The sequence below is a fragment of the Podarcis vaucheri genome (assembly GCF_965113315.1).
Source record: "Podarcis vaucheri genome assembly, chromosome: 12".
NCBI lineage: Eukaryota > Metazoa > Chordata > Lepidosauria > Squamata > Lacertidae > Podarcis > Podarcis vaucheri.
In genome coordinates, this window is record NC_138750.1 from 53,224,892 (window position 1) to 53,241,294 (window position 16,403).

The 16,403-nt window shown below is 44.8% G+C and overlaps 1 long non-coding RNA gene across 1 annotated transcript in view; it reads right to left on the minus strand.

Moving 5' to 3' along the window:
- LOC309515127 overlaps positions 1 to 14,766 on the minus strand; it is a 34,019-nt gene extending 19,253 nt beyond the window's left edge. The window contains exon 1 of the long non-coding RNA XR_014212301.1: positions 14,580 to 14,766. This is a non-coding gene — a long non-coding RNA (uncharacterized lncRNA). The remainder of the gene's footprint in view (positions 1 to 14,579) is intronic.
- Positions 14,767 to 16,403: the final 1,637 nt, after the last annotated feature.

Below are 16,403 nucleotides of genomic sequence, written 5' to 3' on the forward strand. Positions count from 1 at the left end.
CGGAAGGTCAAATTCTGGCAGAGCCAGTATTCATCATTAGCAGGAATTGTGACTATTCTCTACTGTTTTTTGAACTTTCTGCACTGCTTCAATCACTTTGCCCTCACTTACACCTGCTTTCAATTGCCATCACTTGCTCTCAGTGACACGTTGAGTGGTGCAAGTGAACTCTCCATAGCATTGCAATTAATACCCCATTCACTATGTGAGTCCTGTTTGGGTGGGAACACTCATTTGAAAAAGTGCCAGCAATGCAGCAGCCAGGAAAAGCAATTGTGCTCAACGCAATTTACCTTTTGAAAGGTAAATATTTGTACAGAGTTGTCTTTGGGGGGGGGGGATATCTGACCAGCTCAAATGGCTAATATCTGCTCTGAAGTGGAGTCTATTCAATACAGCTCAAATATTACATCCGGAAAAGCATGATCAGAATCTTCTGCAAATCACATGGAACATAAAGGATGTTGGTTTTCGTTGGCTGAAGAATTGCAACTATCAAATACTTGTCTACTCAGTAAGGTGGCTGGTTTTGTATTGCCTCCCCCCCCCAAAAAAAAAAGGATTATTACCACCAAAAGAAAAGCAGACAAAAGATGTCACCAATTTGCAAGAAATTTGCACATGGTACTTTAGAAATAACCAGTGCTTTTTGGGCAAACTTAGAAATAACCAGGGCCTTTTGTCAGCTGGGAGTCACCAGCTGTTCTGGAACCTCTCAGGTGGGTGCCATTATAAGAGAACAAGGGAGGTGTTCATAGTGAGTTCCACCATCCTATTTCCTAGAAAAATAGCACTGGAAATAATAGCTGTCATCTCTCTCTCACCATACTGATGGCCAATTGCCAGGCTCCTGCTCGTGAGAGGAGGGCTTCAAACAGAGGGCTGTCCTCTGCAAAGTAGGACACATGGCCACCCTACTACTCAGAAGTAAATCCCATTTGTTCATCTAGAGCAGACCTATGGGTCCCCAGATGTTGTTGGACTACAACTCCCATCATTCCTGAGCTCTGGCCTTGCTAGCTAGGGGTGATGGGAGTTGTAGTTGTAGTTCAACAACCACAGGTTGAGAAAGGCTGATTTAGGGGCATGCTACTCACTATGGATGTGAAGAAGAGAAGAGTTTGGACTTGATATCCCGCCTTTCACTCCCTTTAAGGAGTCTCAAAGCAGCTAACAATCTCCTTTCCCTTCCTCCCCCACAACAAACACTCTGTGAGGTGAGTGGGGCTGAGAGACTTCAGAGAAGTGTGAGTAGCCCAAGATCACCCAGCAGCTGCAGGTGGAGGAGCGGAGACGCGAACCCAGTTCACCAGATTACGAGTCCATCGCTCTTAACCACTACACTACATCCAGGAGAAGTCCTGGATTCAATTTCCAGACAAATCCAGGCACTAGGGGGAAAGGACCCCATGTTAGGGGAAGCAGCCAACACTCAGTAGTAGAGCACATCCTTCACATGCAGAAATTTAAGCCCTGGCATCTCTAGTTAAAAGAGGCAGGGAGCAGGTGCTGGGAAAGACTATTCTCTAATGGAGCCTCTGGGTAGCTGCTGACGCCAGCCAAGATAGACAATACTGGGCAAAAGGACCGAGAGTCTGAGCTGGTATAAGGGATGCAAATGGGTCTGACTTTCCCATCAGTGTGTTTAGGATTGCAGCCTTAGGCTCTAATCCATGCTCAGCAATTAAACTTTGTGGGTGGCCTTGTGACTGTCGTTCCTGGTTTAATGCACCACACAGAGATTGTTATGGAGCTGCAGCGGAATTGCACTGTACCAGTGCCATAGAAATGAGGAATTGGTTGTAACCCAGAGCACAGTTTGCCTGCTTAAATCTCAGAGACTTTGCTGGGATTTAGGAAGCCTTAATGTAGGCAAGATTGCAGCCAGAAACGTTAATGTGGAAATATGCAAATCTCATTCACATCTTCAGCACTGCTTAGTTCTTTCAGAAAATCAAGTTAAGAGGCCTATTTTGTTGCATTGGGATAGAGTACTTTAAGTATAAGTATAAAGACTATTAAATTGGAGTGTGTGTACACACACACACACACACACACCATAGCTGTCAAGCGTCCCTTATTTGGCGGGACAGTCCCTTATCCCAGCACCATGTCCCGCTGCTGTCCCTTATTGATGATGTCCCTTAAATAAGCTACTGAAGGTAATGGGGCCCTTTCTATGTCCAGTTGTCCTTTGTCAACAACAAATTGTTGCTGGGTTTTTTTGTTGAATATATGCTATATGGTAATTAATGGACCTAATAGGTATCTAAAAACATTTGCATGCAACAAAATATGTATTTTATCAAAGTAATTGTTGATCCCTTATTTTGGCTGCCGATCCCTTATTTTCGAGGCTGCTGGTCCCTTATTTTCAAATCTGTAAGTTGACAGCTATGACACACACAAGCAAACCAGCATGCCCCCATGATTGAGGGGGCTTGCGCCATGCGACTTGCTCACATCATGTGCACACGCCACAAGGCGTGCTTGCGTGTTGTGTGCACACTGTGGCTTGTGCAGCGTTTGTGAGCAAAGTGAGCATGTTGGGTGGTGTGAACGCACAGCATGTACACGTTGCTGTGGGGCCCCTCCTTGAAAATTTTGAGGGGGCCCAAGGCATCTCTAGGTAAGTCTGGGAAAGATCCTTGCCTGAAAGTTCTGAAGAGCTTCTGCCAGTCAGTGTAGACAATACTAAGATAGATGGACCAGTCATCTGACTCAGTATACGTCAGCTTCCTAGGTTCCTATGCGTTTTCATTTCAGGAATACTGTTTTTATCTGTATGCAAATGGATGGGAACGGTGTGCTAGATTCACCAGCTAAAACTCACATGAATATTCAGTTAATCGAGTTGCAGCCCTATAAATTATGCAAATCAATATATGCATCCTTTACATACCGTCAGTTACCTGCTTCCTTCTGTTTCAGACATAATGTCTGAGCTCTGGACCTATACAGTGGTACCTTGGGTTACAAACACTTCAGGTTACAGACTCCGCAAACCCAGAAATAGTGCTTCAGGTTAAGAACTTTGCTTCAGCATGAGAACAGAAATCTTGCTCCGGCGGCGCGGCGGCAGCAGGAGGCCCCATTAGCTAAAGTGGTGCTTTAGGTTAAGAACAGTTTCAGGTTAAGAACGGACCTCCGGAACGAATTAAGTACTTAACCTGAGGTACCACTGTACTTTCTACCCCATCCTCCGCTTGTTCGCCAGCTTTGGCACTCCTGTCCTGGACTTTTAAAGCCAAGTTTCCACCTTATATCTGAAATGGGGAACTGTGGCTTAATGTCACTTTGCTAACCAAGATCTGAAACCACATTTGAACAGCAGTCTGGTTTAGAAAAGGGGGGGAAAGCAGCCTGGTATTACTAATTCACTTTCTGATTTTCTATAGGCATCTGGTTGGCCACTGTGAGAACAGGTCTCTCTCTCTCTCTCTCTCTCTCTCTCTCTCTCTCTCTCTCTCTCTCCTTTCAGGATTTATATCCTGACCCTTCAGCCAGAAAGGCTTTCAATGAAGACTCCAAAAATGGGTAGTAAGTACTTAAAATATTGAGACAAAAAAGACTTGCTAATCTGCTCCAAATAACTCAGGAGATCAAGGTAGACATTTCACACTGGTATACCCAGGAACCAGTTTAATCCTACAAACGAATAACCTGCAATATTATGCAAGAACAGTGCAAAAAAAAAAAACAACACTACAAAATAATTCAGTTTTTTAAAAAATAAAATAACAGAAAATAGAATGCAGAGTACTTAAGAGCAAAGAATAAAGTGGGAGATGAAAAAGACTGAATGCCACCAGAACACTCAAATATAAGTCTTAGCAGTTAGGAATGGGCAAATGTGCCCGTCGTTTTTGTCTCAGTTTCTCATTTCTCCAGTCTTAATTCCATCGACCACATTTCCTCACTAGTTTGTAATTTTGTTTTATTTTTTAAAAGTCCTCACAAATTTTCAACAGGATTTTAGTGGTCATATCTCCTAGCATAGAGATTTTTGAAAGCAATTTCCCCTAATGTTGGGCTGCCATACCTCTAGGATCTTCCAGGCATACCGGAATTTGTTTCCGGATTTTCACTTTTTGAAATATGGCAACCATACCCTAATGCAATGCTTTTTTCTGTGCCCCCCACCGCACAAATATAATCTTTTAAAATGCTCCCTTTCCCCTTATATACCATATTTTTTGCACCATAACACTCACTTTTTCCCTCCTAAAAAGTAAGGGGAAATGTCTGTGTGTGTTATGGAGGGAATGCCTACGGGTGGCATGCCTACGGATTTTCCTCCTCTAAAAACTATGTGTGTGTTATGGTCGGGTGCGTGTTATAGAGCGAAAAATACGGTACATATTTGCACTCACATATTTTTTTGGCCAGAGAGGTGCATTGCAAAAGCCAAGAAAGTTCATGTTTCGAAGGATAGCTGTGTTTTTGGCCCATGCCTCGTTTCAGAAAGTGAGGAGGTTCACAATAAAATTAAAACTAGACTGAATTTCTCCCCAGTCCCCAAGTACAGAGCATGGAAGTTTGGTTGCCATGTGCACATTAGCCCTGGCTAGGAGGACCTGAGATTTAGTACTTTTAATAGCATTTGTGTTACAGAACCATTCCCCCCCCCCCAATAAAGCAAGCAGGCCCAGCCGAAAATGATACTTCCAGCGCACTCTGTGCTGAATTAACATTTATGCAAGATAATCAAGCCTTGCAACTTTCCTGCACAGGGGCCCGCAATAAAGGGATTTTACATTTATCATCCCAGTTAATTGTAATGAGCCTAAAACTAATGAGCCGTACCTCTAAACTCCATTTAAGACAATAGCTAATTGCTTCATTTTAATAAGTGTTGACAGAAAAGAGGGCAGAACAATGACTGAACGCTCAATTACTACACAGGCCAGAAAATGAAGATACAGAATATTAGTGATGTATACACACAATCTGAAACGCAATTAGAACCCAGAAAGTAAGAATGGGGAATACTTAGGGAATGAGCCCGCAAATAGACTTGTCTGCTTTCTGAACATATCGCTGAGGTTGAGAAGAGGAGTCAGGTCCCTTAATGAGGGAGTGTGCAACTGGGGAAAGGGTTTTGGCTCAGCAACACAGTGCAGGTTCAATTCCTGGCGTCTCCAGTTAGGGATGCGAAAGACGCCTCTTTTAAACCCCAGAGAGCTACTGCCAGTTCGTGCAGAGAGTACTGAGTTAGATGGACCAATGATCTGACTAGACATGGGGCAGTTTACTATGCTACAGGGACGCGGACTTATAAAAAATATTGGGGGGGCCGGGAAAGCTCGTGAAATGCAAATAAGCTCATGAATATGCAAATAAGCTCATGAATATGCAAATAAAGTGGCACCGCCCCCTCGTGAGCGAATAGGGGAGAGCGTGGTGCTGCCTATTTATCAGCTCCGGAACAGCTGATATGCGGGAAACCTGGGGCTAGAGGCAGGAGCCCCCGCCCCCGGGGATTCCCTAATCTCGCGGGGGACGGCCGGGGCTCTCCGGCTTGGGCGCGCTGCTGGCTGGCTGGCGAGGGAGCAGGTGGGGAGGAGGCGGGGGACGGCGGCGGCGCCCGAGATTATTGGGGGGGCTGAGCCCCCCCAAAATTTTTTTTGAGGGGGCTCAAGCCCCCTCAAGCCCCATGGAGTCGGCGCCTATGCTATGCTACCATGCCAAGCTCAAGGTGTTACAATTAGTATAAATTGTACCATTAGGTCCAGTCATGGTCGACTCTGGGGTTGCGGCGCTCATCTCGCTTTATTGGCCGGGGGAGCCGGCGTACAGCTTCCGGGTCATGTGGCCAGCATGACTAAGCCGCTTCTGGCGAACCAGAGCAGCACACGGAAACGCTGTTTACCTTCCCGCCAGAGCGGTACCTATTTATCTACTTGCACTTTGACATGCTCTCGAACTGCTAGGTTGGCAGGAGCAGGGACCGAGCAATGGGAGCTCACGCTGTCGCGGGGATTTGAACCACCGACCTTCTGATTCGCAAGTCCTAGGCTCTGTGGTTTAACCCACAGCGCCACCCGCATCCCTTTACAATCAGTATATAAAGCCCTTAACAGCTTGGGACCAGTTGACCTGCAAGATTGCCTTGCAGGTTGGCACGGTTGCAGGTGACACAGAAGACTCGTTCTGGATTCATAAGAAACTGATATTTTAGTGTGGCTGCACCAACTGGAACCCACTGCCTACTGACGTCAGGCAGGCTCCTTCACTTTACTCTTTTGCGGCCAGATAAAGGCATTTTCCAAAAATGCTCCACAGCGACTCCCCCCCCCATCCCTCTCCTAGGATACCTGGATGGCAGAGTGGCTCCTTTGCAATACGAGAGATGTGTGATCTGAGCCCAACTGTCAAGGGTGCTTCTCAGTCAAAGGAATGCGCACAGCAGATAGTTAAGTATTTACTGTCAAAAACAACACAGCCGCTTCTACAGCTCTGGGTATCTACATGCATCAATCTGACAGCTAGGCAGCTATTCCCAGGTCCACGCTCTATGGAGCAGTTGCAGCCACAGGGGACCATTCCCACCCCCACCAGTTTACTCGATGGGCAGTGTGGCGTTTGCCTCCTAGGATGGGTCATAAAGGTAAAGGTACCCCTGCCCATATGGGCCAGTCGTGACCGACTCTGGGGTTGTGTGCTCATCTCGCTTAAGAGGCCGGGAGCCAGCGCTGTCTGGAGACACTTCCGGGTCACGTGGCCAGCGTGACGAAGCTGCTCCGGCAAGCCAGCACCAGCGCAGCGCACGGAAATGCCGTTACCTTCCCACTATAAAGCGGTACCTATTTATCTACTTGCACTTAAGGGTGCTTTCGAACTGCTAGGTGGGCAGGAGCTGGGACCGAACGACGGGAGCTCACCCCGCCATGGGGATTCGAACCACCGACCATACGATCTGCAGATCCTAGGCACTGAGGTTTTACCCACAGCGCCACCCAAGGATGGGTCATAAGGAAAGGGTTAAAATAGGTGAGATGTGATTGGCCAGTGAGAATGCAAGGGGGGAGTAAAAGTTAGAGTGTGAGGTTTTGAAAGTCAGTTGAGGTTTGGGAGTTGAGAGTTGAAGTTTGGAAGTTGGAGAAGTAAGAGGGAGGAATAGGCAGTGGGCTGGTAGATTTGTATTGTGAGAGAGTGAGAGGAATTGTTAGGTGGAGTCAGATAGATAGTTGGGAATAATCAGTTTGAAGTTGTTGTGAACTAAGAATAAGAAACTGACAAGAGAAAAATTAACTGAAACCATAAGCTTGTTCCTGCATTTAAAAATAAACTTAATTATTTGTTTATGTTAACAACTGACTGGACTCCATGTGTCCCCGTGAAATACGGGGTAGTGGCAGTGGAAAAAGCAATCACAGTGGCGGCACAGGGTCAATAGACCGTCAAACATCCAGGGACCCTGTGTGTGATCGCCACAGGCAACTAGAAACTGCATCTGTGTGGAAACTTCCTTTTTTCAGTTCCCTCCTAGATCTGGGATACAGTGATGCAGAAGGCAGGGGTATTACCTGGCCCTTCACTTGCCCAACCTGCCTCTTCCTCCTCTTCTTCCAACCTATCCTCTGCTCCACCCTCTAGCTCTGACCTTCCCCTGCCTCCAACTCTTGCTTCTTGGCTGGTACAGGCCCCTGCAAACCACTGCCCCCCTTTCTCTGAGTCTGACTCCAGCCCCCCCTTTCCCCATTACACATTCCTCAGCATCCTGCCAGCCCCTGACGTCAAAGGGGAAGGCCAATGGTGCCTCTCCCATGGGATTTCGCCCATTCTGAGGTGGGATGGCGCAATGGGGACAAGGCCAACCACTGGACTCTGTTAACAGAAGGCTTCGGGGCACCCTGGATAAAATAGTAAAACACAACCCCTATGCCCGCCTACCCACAGTTCCTGCCTCCTGTTTCTGGGGTCTCCACACTGCTGATCTCCCTTGTCCAGTGGTTTGTCAACCACTGGTGTGTGCTTTTCACAGTTGCATGACCGCCAGCTGTCCCCTGTTGGGAACCTCCAGTTGCACACTTCTCTCACACGCAACATGCAGAACTGACGTATCTTTATTTGCAGTGATTCCACCATCTTCTTCTCCTGCAATTCAGGCTTCTCTTTGAAGTAGAGCTTCCTGAATGGAATGCGTTTCCCCTGTCTGTTATTGAGCCCACAGGGACTGTTGGTTTTGAGGTGTTTCATCAATACTGATTGAGGAGAGAGCCCTTCAACTTTATTAACCATGCAGTCTTGGGGCAATTAAGATATAATAATAATAATAACCACTTACACACAACTCCCTTTCAATTGCTTTGTTCAACATTCACAAGTGTTTCAGGTGCCTGCTTGTGCCAAACTGTGAACTACTGTATTTTTTGCTCTATAAGAGTCACTTTTTCCCTCCTAAAAAGTAAGGGGAAATGTGTGTGCGTCTTATGGAGCGAATGCAGGCTGCGCAGCTATCACAGGAACCAGAACAGCAAGAGGGATCGCTGCTTTCACTGCGCAGCGATCCCTCTTGCTGTTCTGGCTTCTGAGATTCAGAATATTTTTTTTCTTGTTTTCCTCCTCCAAAAACTAGGTGCGTCTTGTGGTCTGGTGCGTCTTATAGAGCGAAAAATATGGTATATTATTTCCAAGGTGTTGCGAAGCGAGAGTTTTTCTAGGTGACCTAGAACCGGTGCCTTTATACAGCAGTGCTGCTTATTATAATCTCCTTTGATTTAGTGCATATTAGGTGAGCTCAATGGTGTGCTTTCGTTAATAAAGCTTCAGAAACTCTCTTCAGCACTAGACAGGATTTGATTTCATTGCCTCCTCCCAATTCTCTTTTCTTGGCAATCAGCACCTGTGCATATTTGTTCTGTGATTCGTGTTCTCAATACTTCATTCCAGGACCAATTGCACTGTGTTTATGCATCCTTAATTATATTTGCCATATAAGATATGACTTTGGAGTCCCATTGTGAAGCTCATACTCATCTGCTGGGGCCCAGCATAATTTACAAACCTGGAAAAACCTGGATTCCAGCATCATTGTACATGATGGTGGCATGAACAATGGCAACAAAGGTGTCCATCCCATGTTGATTCCTTGTAAACATTTATCAGCCTGTCTTTTACAAGCAGGCACAGAAGGGATTTTCTGTTTCAAGCTCTAGATAATTTTTAAAGATCTCTGCTAATGCGTTTCAGCTCCATGACTGTGTCTTCTTATTATTTTAATTAGCAACTGAAGAATTGTGTTGGGAGCTTAATGGATATCTGAGTACTTTGTAGTTTTCCATTTCATTACAGAAGCATTTGAAATTAGGGGCTGCGTAGAATATTCTCCCCTTTTGAGTTGAAAATATGCTGCTGAGGAGTTAAAATGTTCACCTAAAATTCCTTCCCTAATGGTGGTGAGATCTGCTTGTTTGTTTGTTTTTGCCTGTTTGTTTGTCCTCCTTATAGGGTTGCCATATGTCCTCTTTTTCCAGGACACACCCTCTCTTTCATGGGTATGTAAAATGAGAGTTGTCATAGAGATCTATAGTTAAAAGTAGAAGTCAGCAAATGTGTCCTCTTTTTTTGCTCTTCAGAATATGGCAACCCCACGTCTAGTTAGGTTGCTTTCCTGATGTGATCCCAGGCAATCAGGGAACACAGAGGAAGCGATGATATCACAGCACTGCATCGCAGATTGGGCTGTGTAAAAACTTTACTGAGGGACAACAAAGCTGACTGAGAGTGTGAGGGCCATACCTACTGTCCTGGTCACACGAAGGATCCCAACTAATCAGACCACTGGGTGTCCTCATCACATTTCACAATCTTTCACAAGACACCATTCCCCCCCAAACAACAACAACAACAACACTGGGGTGCATTGTGAGCCTCTCTATCATAGGATCGAGTTGTGTATACAGTTGCACCTTGGAAGTCGAATGGAATCCATTCTGGAAGTCGAACGGAACTTCCAAAACGTTCAGAAACCAAAGCATTGCTTCTGATTGGCTGCAGGAAGCTCCTGTAGCCATTCGGAAGCCCCGGAAGCCCCGTCAGACATTCGGCTTCCAAAAATAGTTCGCAAACCAGAACAGTCACTTCTGGGTTTGCGGCATTTGGGAGCCAAAACATTCGAGAACTAAGCTGTTTGACTTCCAAGGTACGACTGTATATGTAAATAAACCATGTATCCTAAAGACACCACAGCCTCCATTGTGTCTCATGCTGAAGGAAACACGGTAAGCGCCTGGAACCCATGGAATCTCGCAATGCTCAGAGACTGGGGTAAAGGTAAAGGTAAAGGTACCCCTGCCCGTTCGGGCCAGTCTTGACAGACTCTGGGGTTTGTGCGCCCATCTCACTCAAGAGGCCGGGGGCCAGCGCTGTCCGGAGACACTTCCGGGTCACGTGGCCAGCGTGACAAAGCTGCATCTGGCGAGCCAGCGCAGCACACGGAACGCCGTTTACCTTCCCGCTGGTAAGCGGTACCTATTTATCTACTTGCACCCGGGGGTGCTTTCGAACTGCTAGGTTGGCAGGCGCTGGGACCGAGCAGCAGGAGCGCACCCCGCCGCGGGGATTCAAACCGCCGACCTTTCGATCGGCAAGCCCTAGGCGCTGAGGCTTTTACCCACAGCGCCACCCGCGTCCCTTCATGGGTGGCATGCAACAATATAGAAAAATATATTGTCCAGACATTTGTGGTGTCCATTAAAAAAAAAAAAGCATTAGTGTTCCCGTCCCACTGCAATGTATGGTCAAATGGCCAAGCATTTCATTTCTGGAGATTAATGATCTTCTTATCTTCAGAGAGACTGTCCTTAATGATCCTATAATCTGCTTTAGGCTGCAGTCGTATGCAGACTTATCAGGAAGTTAGCCCTAATAAACCTAGTAGGATTTACAGCTCATGGTAGTCCTCTCTGGGGTAGCCTCATGGTAGTCCTAGCAGCCCCCGCTAGCATGGCCAATGGCCACGGATGGTGGTGTGGGGTTGTAATTCAACAACATCTGGAGGAAACCCTATTGGCTAGCCCTGATATATATACAACTTCACAGTTGGTGTCTCTGCAAGTGTGAGTTGTTTCCTTACTCCCCAGAACCTAGCTTGTGATGGATAAGAATATGAAAGTAACATAAGAGAAGCGGATAAAATACAGAGAGTAATTACAAGTGCTTGAGGTGGTAAGCTGTTTTCTGAAGCATTCAAGCAGTAAAATAGTAAATTCTAGAAAAAGCAAAATAAATTTGGAAGAAAACTATAAAGTTTGCATCCTGAATTTTGTAATATGATTAGCCAAGCTGTACAACCAAGCTGGCTAAAGTACTGACCCCAGCCTTTACTAATTAAAACACACACACACACGGAGTGGAGAATCAGTGGTCTGTCAGACTCAATCCCCTATCATTCTTGACTACTGAACATGCCGGCTGGAAGTTCAAAAACATCTGGAGAGTCCCTATCCTGGCCCTAAAGTAAAAGACTACATTTTTCTTTTTCTAGGTAGAAAACAATGAACAACTTCAGAGCTTAGCATCTCACAAATGAAAACACCCACAGGAGCCTTCCACATTTTTCCTTGCAAGCTTTGTTTATACAGATGAATCACACATAACATTTACGTTTAATAAACTATGCTGATTCTAACACCTGCATTTGTTCTCTATTTTGAAACAGAAATCTGCGGTGGAGGACTGGATTAAAAAGGTGGGGGAAACTTAACTAAAAACAAAGCCGACTCTCTGGCATATGCTGTGATGATGCACAGAGAAGAATGTGATGATATTTCGAGAATAACATCAACAAGTGGAGTGGAGTTCTCTAGGTGTGACACGAAGAATTCATTATTGCTACCAGTGGGAAAATTGGGACTATTTGTATAGAAATGTTGGAAATGTTGCCATGTCCCCAGAGTTCCATTCTGCACCCAGTGCCACATTCTGTGATTTTTCTGTGCTTGCACAGGATTGTGACAGTCAAGCACAACTTTCATTATAAATGTCTGGGTGAGCTCTGTGTCAAGAAGACCGGGAGCGCAGTTGGTGAAGAAAGGAATACACTAAGAATATTAACTTCTGAGGGCTTCCAGGATTAACTCAGAATCCACCTTACCAGCAGAAATTGATTTTTTATAATCCAAACAAACAACAGCAACTGTCAAGTATATTTACTTAAGATGAAATAACCCAAGCTCATAAATAAATAGGTAATTCTACGGAGATAATCATAACCCTGCCATTGCATAGAATCGCTCGTGAACTTTGCTTCAACTGTGGCATTAGACAAGATTCTCAGTAGGGTTAGCCACAACAACAAGGACACTTATTTTCATGCAAATGGGTCTATCTTTCACTAGAACAACCTACTCAGAACAGATGGAAGTAATTTTCTTCCCAAGGAAATATTTGAGGAGGCTTAGGGGACAAAGTATCAATTTGTTTATTTATTACCTCCCAAAGCCAAGGCAGGCTTTTTCGCACACAAAGGAACTGAAATGCATTGCCAGAAGCATTGGCCTGCCCTTGGTTTTTATAGGTTAGGAAAAACAACTTAGTGGCTAAGGGTGGGGACACCCACAAATGTTAAAATGCTTTTGCTGCCTTCCACAGACGCATTGTGGTCAGGGCCCTACATTACCACAATCACAAACAGAGATGGGGAGCCTTGTCAGCTTGAGGGCCATATTCTTGCATGGCCATGATTCCAAGGGCCAGATGATGGTTGCAAAAAGCAATCAGGGCAACATCAACACACACTCTGACACACACACACACACACACACACACACACACACACATCTATACATATGTACACATCACACACACTTACTTTCTACTATCAAATGCACCTGGGAATAATATATTCAAGTCTTTGTTATGTGTTTGCTATCTTACCGGCGGTATCAGTCTCACAGTTTCTTTCAGGCCTTCCAAGAACCCATAGGGTTCATATAGACAAATGCCACTAATGTCCTCCCCACTGCTTCATTCATCACGATTGTTTTACTTCCTTGGTAAATCAGAGAAGTGAGAACTCTACCTGGTACACAGTACTAAGTTTCATCAATAGTCTACCCCTGGGAGAATCATTGATTGATGACATGTCTATTACCCACCCATGGTCATTGATTGTGACTAATTTTGGGAGAGTTTGCAGCAGGCTGGTGTAAAAAGAATAAGAGTTTCTGCATGGTGAGTGATGGCTTAGATTAATGGCTTGTCATGCAAAGCATCTTTCTCCCATGCCTTTAGCCAAATTTAAAGCAGCAATAAAACAATTGGCAGCATATCTGGAGTTCTTATGCAACTTTATCAATCAACCCTAATGTAAAGAAAGCATAACACAAACTCTCAGTAGGCTGTCCATTATCCCGCTGCAAGGCTTCATCTAATACTACCAAACAATAGTCAGAATTTGGGAAAGGGGTGTGTTCATATTATTCAACTTTGGTAGGGATGTCAAACAGTGCAGGGATTTTGAAACATCGGGTTGGATCCAAGCTAAGCTAAGGTTTCACTGAAATCAATGGGGCAAGTTAGTCAAGACTAAATGAAGTCCCATTGATTTCAATGGAAGTTAACTTTGCTAAACTTAGTCTGAATTGCAGATTGCAAGAATAAATAAATAAATATGTGAACTTTTTCCACACTTGAGAGATCACTAGATGAGCAGCAACCAACAGATATAGAAATAATTGTTGAGAAGTAAGGTCAACATTGGCACCATCAAAAATGTATAAGATGCTTAGCATCAAAGGTCATCAGTTTGCCAACAATAATGTCAATCTCCATTACAACCTGCTTCCAAGAACTTGCATACATAATTACACACCCATCACATCTGCTGATATGCTCCTTGTCCCTTACAATCCCATGAGCATAAAAACCAAAGTTTTATTTAATTCTGTTTCCTGGTGGGTCTCTAGGGTAGGCTTTTAAGTATTGTTTTGTTTGTACTGTGTTATGTATTGGTTGGGGGGGTTAAATCATAAACCACACTGTGATCTTCGGGTGAAGGACAGTATAGAAATTTAATAAATAAATAAAATAACTTATGTCCATTTATTTCAGTGAGTCTTTATCAAGCCTAATTGTATTCAAGATAAGCACAATGACAATTCAGAAGAGTAGTCACGTTAGGAGGAGTCAATTACCATAGCAAGACTAGGATGATTGTGCTGTCACCAGCTGCTTCAACTGAGAATGGTCACCATGCTTATCTGACTCCAGACTGTAGTCATGCTGTCCCTGCAAGTTGTTGTTCCTTTCATCAATAGTTTTATCCAGATCTATAATGATACATCCGCAGTAAAGTGAGAGATTGTTTCAAAGAGAAATAAATCTCACCCGCACTATATGATCAGGAAATCTCAGTCCTGTAACAGAGATGGTTAAAGGCACTTTTGAGTGACACTGAGCTGTGCTTGAGAAATCCCAGCTAAGCCATTTGCATCCTTCCCTGTTTGCCTGGCTTCACTCCTAATGCTAATCCTTGGAAGGATTCAGAGACAGCCGTGGGGAAATAGAAGATGAGCCCTTGTAAGCAAAGCTCGTTTAGATCCTAAAGACAAGCAACTTATATTGAATCTTACCTGCCTGGCTGACCCATTCATTTTGATGCCAGCTTTGCCTTTTGCCTTCTGCGTGCGCAGAAAGAGAAAGTGTCTTCAGCAAACAGGATTTACCAAGCGAGTCGTTTCCATAAAGACAAATACAGGAAGTGTAGAACTACCCTCAAGAACTACGTTTTGTTGCCTGAAGTGGAGCAGCAAATGACCATTCGGCCTGCCCACCCCACTCAAGGTTATAGTAGCTAAAGTGGTCAAGCTATTATTGCACCTGAGGCAGAAAGACTCTTCCCCTCCCTGGCAGTAAAAATAAATAAATAAAATAAAGAACTCTTTCGTGACAATGCTGGGTCTTTTGTGACACTGCTGGGTGAATCAGCAGCTTGCAGCAGCTTCCTTCCTCTGTCCAACAGTAGGGCTGGCCCTCTGAGAATGACTAAGCCAGGCATAGGCAAACTTGGCCCTCCAGATGTTTTGAGACTACAATTCCCATCATCCCTGACCACTGGTCCTGTTAGCTAGGGATGATGGGAATTGTAGTCCCAAAACATCTGGAGGGCCGAGTTTGCCTATGCATGGACTAAGCTTTTGGGAACTGACTGCTTTTAAGTAAAGGAGTGGTGTCATGCTGATTTTATTGTAATTATTTGTATGTTTTAAAGTAACATGTTATATATGTATTTAGTTTTAAATAGATCAGTAGAATAATAATGACAATGACAATGATGGTGATGGTGATAATAATAATAATAGTAGTAGTAGTAGTAGTAGTAGTAGTAGTCTCAAGCCCTGAAAGCTTTATATCTCCCGGGTGGATTCCATGTTCATCCTGTACTTTCCTGAATGATCAGCATCTGACTACCCTGGGACCACAATTCTCTATCATATGCTATGTGATCTGGCAGCACATGAGTCTGTCACCTTGCTGACTCTGGTCAGTGCCTAGATCGGAAACCACATCTCCCAAATTTGCTGAGCTCAAACTGCTCTTAAAGGGATGGAGAAAAGGTGGCAGCCTTAATCCTCTGCCTGTTGTTGCATAGGGGCTGCTCTACAAAATCACTGATCTTAAAACATTGTTTTGCCCTGTTCTTAAGGTTCTTTTAGCCTAAAAGGTAAAGGGACCCTGACCGTTAGGTCCAGTCGTGACCGACTCTGGGGTTGTGGCGCTCATCTCGCTTTATTGGCCAAGGGAGCCGGCGTACAGCTTCCGGGTCATGTGGCCAGCATGACTAAGCCGCTTCTGGCAAACCAGAGCAGCGCATGGAAACGCTGTTTCATTTAGCCTAAATAGCCAAAATCAAGGAGGTCTCCTAGGAAGCAGCTGCAACTGGGGGCAGATAATCAGGAGCCCTTAGAGGACTGGGTCATTCTGTACCAGACCGTAACAGATGGGAAGGATGACATTCAGTTTTTCCCGGAGAGCTTGAGGAGGATTTATAGTATCAAAGCGCATAAACATTATTTCACTCAGCTCATGCTCTCCTGCACAGCTGGCTTTAGCAGCAGTGCAATGACATTGGTGTGCTTTTCTTCTCTGGCTTCAGTTTGATTCATTGTTGCATTATTCTTGGATAGTCCGTTAATCTGTGAGAAATAATCTTCAGAAACTGGTAGAGATTCAGAAACCCTGATTTAAAACTCTGTATGCATGTGCGATCCCAGATAGTTAATAGGAGGATTTTACATCTGGCTCGAATGAATGCTGAGCTGGACTGGGAGTTTTGTCAGTGGCAAAGCAGGATGTCCCCACTATGGAAGGACGTGTGGATCCAGAATTGGCCTCCACAGCCACCTACAGACTCATTGTTAAAACCGTGTTTATGGAAGACACTCTTACTTGGCTAT